We start from the raw sequence: 6,000 nt of genomic DNA, 5'->3' as shown, positions 1-6,000 counted from the left end.
CATATAATTAATACTAAATTCCTATTAGTGCATTCTAGCACACAATAGATGTGAGAAACATTTGAACCTACCTATATATATATATATATATATATATATATATATATATATATATATATATATATATATATATATATAGGTAAAAGTGAATATACCCTAAGGTATATAAGCTTAGGTACCCAAATCACCATACTACGTCGTTTTGTATCATATAATACATTTTAATTGTCCAATGTTCTTATAATTTAACTTCTAACTTAATTTACTTTCATGATTTTTATAAATTACACATTTATCTTCCTTTTACATTATTATCATTTTCAACTACAATATATAGCCTAATAGGTGTTCGGAAAAAATATATGATGTAAGAGAAAGATAATAGTGAAATTTCGAAAATCTTGAAAGTAAATCAAATTAGGGGTTGAACTTTAAGAAAATTATAATGAATTTATCAAACAAAACAACGTATTATAGTGTGTTTGGGTACCTAAGCTTATATACTCTTAAGGGTGTATTCACTTTTCTTTTATATATATATATATATATATATATATATATATATATATATATATATATATATATATATATATATATATTGACAATAAACTTTATAGCAATAACATAGCAAATCATAGTATTTTAATGAGTAATGACATATCATTACAGCTAACTAGCAATCCATAAAGATCTACCAACATCCTTGATAGCAAATTGATTTATCAACTCTTCATAGCAGTGGACTGATCAACGACAATGATTTTGGACTCCTAAAAAAGTTGGGTCTTGTACATGTCCACTTTGCCCCGCTTCAAATCCGACTATGATAACGACTACTACTTTTACTGCTTCAATAATTTAATAACGCTACTAATAAATATATAGGCCTGCTGATTTACATATAAAGTATAATCCACATGCTTAAGAGCAATAAATATAAATACATGGACTATTTTGTTATTCATGAATACATGATGATATAATTAGAAACTAGAAGAAAGGTATTTGTTTACAATTATGAGAATGTTTAAATTAGAGGATCATTATAGTAAGATAACTATCTTAATTAGATCGCTGCCTTAATTTAGCATAAGCCTGGATAGAAAGTATATCTCTAGCTATTTGATAGTTGTAAATATCATCCAAATCCCTTTAGAGAACATTAAAATGTCGAAAGCTCTTCCTTTCTTCACTCTCCTATAGTTTTTGGATGAAAACTTAAACCCTAAAAGGAGTTTCGACTTGTTTGTTCTTCAAGAAATAAGTGCTTAATCTCGTGCATGTTTGATTGGTTGGATTGTTACTTTGGGGTACAGTGTGGTAGATAGATTCTACTTTGGATCATTTATTTTATTCTTGGTTATAGTAAAATGTAAGCATGAAAACTACTACAAATAATGTAATTAGTCACAGTTAAAAATCATGGTCATAGTAGTAAACTATGACTAAATCTCATGAAAAACCATGGTTATAGTAAAAAAATGGTTACATTATAACAATTTTGGTAGTTGTATTCAATCATTTTGATAACCGTAACAAAAAAGATACGCATGGTCATATTTTGGTAATCTTTATCATGACAGTTGGTTTATTTTATATACGTGTTATACTATAAAGAGTGTGACCATAAGTGCTTATAGTCATTGTTTATATGGACACATGTTATACTATAAAGAGTATGACTGTAAGTGCTTATGGTTATTGTTTATATCCATATTATGACAATTAATTAATTTTAATTGCATATTAGAATTAAAAACATATGATCATAAGTTATTTATATTCACAATTTGTTTTATCTGTATTATGAAAATTGTTTGTTTTTAGACACACATTTGAATAAATATGTGTGACCATAACTCACTTACGCTTATGTGTTTTTATTTATATCATGACAATTGGTTATTTTTAGACATATTAGAATATAAAAGTGACTGTAAGTGAATTATAGTCACATTTTATTTTTATATATATCATCACAATAGGTTACTTTGAGACACTCATTAGAATATAAAATTAAGGCCATAAGATATTTATAGTCATAACTTTTTTATTTATATCATTGACAATTGTTTACTTTTAGACACATATTAGAATATATAATTGGTTATTTTTAGACACGTTAGAATATAAAAGCATGACCATAATTGACTTATAGTCATAGTTTTTTTCATCTTTATCATGTCAATTAGTTATTTTTAGACACACATTATAGTATAAAAGCATCACCATAAGTGACTTATAGTAATACCTTTTTTATCTTTATTATGTTAATTTTTTTCTTGATTTCAATGAATACAAATCCAATAGATACATCATGATGGTTTAGTTATATTTTTTCATTTCATTCTGTTTTGAAAACCATAATAATCCAATAATGATATCAAATCAGTTTGTTTATACCTTGATATATGGTTCTCTTTGTTCACACCCCTTATTTATTTTCTTCATTACCCGTAAAAAGACCCGACAACCACTCTAGTCAACACCGGCAACCTCTCCAGTCAAAATCAGCACCCACCACCGGTTATTTTGGCAACCACCACCGGAACCTACAACCAAAACCAAAGCTAACCAAATCAACCCTAAAATTCAACCTGAAACCAAAATCATAGTCATCCAAAATGAAATTTAATAGACCTAAAACAATTATGAACCCAATGTCGAAGCTATTTATAATATATATTTTCAGAAGCATCATAAAGATCGATTGTGTAATTTATGATGCTTCAAGTCGATCGTCCAGAGGTGACCGGTGAGAGAAAGAAGAAAGAGATGGAAGGTGGGTCTCATACCTAAAGAGAAACAAACCTGTAGGTGGGTATCGAAAACCCTTCATGTGTATGTGTGTGTTACATAGCCTTAATTTTTAGACGAGATTTCTGACAAGAAAATGGTTGTATGTGTGTCGTGAATTCGTAATTTCAAACGAAGCACTTTGTTTTCTCTAGCAAGGCTACAAAAAGAGATCTGGTAATCGATTTCTCATCTTCAAAATCAATCGGTAGGTGTTTGTCGGTACTGGATGACAAAAAAAGGGTATCGGAGGTGGAAGGGAGAGGAGTTGATGGCGACTTCGGTTACCCTTTTTCTAATCGGGCATTGTTGAAAAACATAGGAGGGACAAATGGTAGGTTTTAAGTTTTACCGGAGATGAATGTAAAATGGCAAAGGAGAAGGGATAAAAGTGTGGGTCCCTCATATTTAATTATTAATTTTTTATTAATAATTACTGGAATTATAATTAAAATATAAAAAATATATATATTAAAAATGGCAAAATAGTTTTTTTTAAGGGTGGTAGGGACCAAACGTTCAACAAAAACATATAATAGAGACCGTCCGAGTTAAAAAAAAATGTTAGGGACCATCCATACAGATTACCGTAAACCAAGGGGACCATCCTTGAAATTTACTATTCATTAATTAATTAATAATGATTTTCGAACTTATATATATATATATATATATATATATATATATATATATATATATATATATATATATATATATATATATATATATATATATATAGAGGTAAAGGTTCAAATGAGAACCAAAAAAGGTTAAGAACCGTAAAAACCTCTAATTTAGATGTTTATAAAGGGTTTAGGGTGTTTATAAAGGGTTTAGGGGTTAGGGGTTAGGGTTTAAGGTTTAGGGTTACCCTAAACTCTAAACCCTTTATAAACATTTAAAGTTAGAGGTTCTTCCAGTTCTTAACCTTTTTTGGTTCTCATTAAAACCAATATATATATATATATATATATATATATATATATATATATATATATATATATATATATATATATATATATATATATATATATATATATATATATATATATATATATATATATATATATATATATATATATATATATGGTGTAATTAAAATAATTTTGTATTATCATTTGATCTTTTATGATTAATGGGATTATCCCCGTTATCAAACTAGTGACTTTAGGTTGACCCCCATTAGATCGTATATTTGATTGACCCAAATGTACCTTTAACGTTACGATTAAAAGTTTGAAATTCGTATGTACTGCCAAGAAATCTTGGAGGAAAATCAAGCATTTATCTCCAGAATCATTGCAAATAAATATTGTAATTGTTACAACCTCATTTAATGACAAGTGTCAGGATCTTCAGCTCAAAGCTATATGAAATTTGATTGGATAGAAAGTATAATATTATATATGTAGAGAAAAGTTCATTAGATGGGGTCATCCTACACCTTGCACATGGGTTATGGTGAGAAATGAAGAATACAAAATTGTAGGATTATTATAACTTTATAAAAATATGGAAGACCTAAAAGAAAGCATCTTGTATTGGTCCAACTACCGCTACATATATTTATAATCTCTCCTTTTCTTTCTTTCGTTTATTGCCCTTCTCTATACCAAAATATGCATGTGGTGCGTTTTGTACTTCTAACATAAACCACGCTATTACGAGGACCCCTAGTACTCATTTCTTTCGGCTTGCACTTAATTTGACCGAAGCCAATCTTTATTTGATCTTTTATGTTTTCTTGCATTACTCTATTTTGGTTTCGATTTTACAGTTAGCTGAAAGCTGAGATATATAGTTTTTAATTGTTTAAAAATGTTCGATAAAAATAACAGTAAACAAATGTATACAATTACATAGAATTTTAAAGCTTTTAAAACCTCTAAAAAACTACTTTATATAGCTTTTCTATTGGATCATTTTCGTTAAATTAAAACTCTCAAGTTTGAATAGAGTTTTTTCTTCCTAATGTTTTCTATAAAAAGTAAAATTTAAATGTTGCTGCAAACATTTTATTGTTTAACTTTAACTTTAACATACTGTAGCTATAGCTTAAAGATTCTAATACAAACTACTTGAAAACACTTAAAGTTGATGTTGGAAGATATACCAAGATTATTCAAAAATAATATTTTTCAACCATTTTCTTTTATTAGCGGGAAGTGGAAACAAAATGAGATTGTTTTGGTAAATATGTTGTGTATGCAAACAATAAAATAATTTAAACACGGTTTATCCGAATAAAGAGCTACGAGATTTGATGGAAATGGCCACCTAATATTATAGTTCGTGAGGTATACTCATCACCTCTCATACAGTCATCTCCCTCAACATCAACTTTCACGGCACCAGGGGAGATGGGGGTTGGTGTTCACCGTTCTCACGTCACGCAGAGGGGCCAAATTGTGTGTGTGTGTGTGTGAGAGAGAGAGAGAGAGAGAGAGGGAGAGAGAGAGAGACGTAACCAACTGTGGCCTAAACCATTGTACATGGGATAGTGTACATATCACTCTCACCATCACGACAACCACAATCTCATCTTCATGTCGCCACGTCCAATGTATACCACATGTATATGCCATATAACCTAATCAATGTAACGTTGTTTAGTTATGTCATTATTTTAATCATGTTTATAAGAAAAAGAAAAATATTTCTAATCCTATCAACAACTTTTAAAGAAATAATAAAAAAATTAATTAAAGAAATAATAAAAAAAATTAGTTAAATGAGAAAATTCTTATAAAATTGTTGAAAATATTGGGACGTTAATGTATAGTTTTGATTTTCTTACAAACAAATAATTTTATCAGCCTTATGAGACCCAATTCGTAGTCCAAGAATTTTTAATTGTGATTTTTTTCGCAACACCACTATTTTTCATACCATCATCATCTTTACCTTGCTACCATCACGATCAGAGGAAACATATGCAAAAAAGAGAGCAGGAGAAGTGAGAAGACTTGTAAAACTTTTTTCTTGGTACGTCGTCAAATCTTGAACCGAAAAAAATGGACAGATTGTACAAACACAAACATCATATGCCTAATCAAAAGGGTGTGAAAGAATGACAGTTTCGTCTTTTCCGGTTTCTTAGTTCTCCATTCTTAGGATTGCAAAAATCCAACACAACCCTGGTTCTTTCTTTCTTTCTTAATTGTCTCCATTTTTTCAATGCCGGTTTGTTAGATTAAAAAACTA

The sequence above is a fragment of the Lactuca sativa genome, chromosome 8 (assembly GCF_002870075.4).
Source record: "Lactuca sativa cultivar Salinas chromosome 8, Lsat_Salinas_v11, whole genome shotgun sequence".
NCBI lineage: Eukaryota > Viridiplantae > Streptophyta > Magnoliopsida > Asterales > Asteraceae > Lactuca > Lactuca sativa.
The sequence above is the reverse complement of the archived record's forward strand: the minus strand, read 5'-3'. Positions refer to the sequence as shown.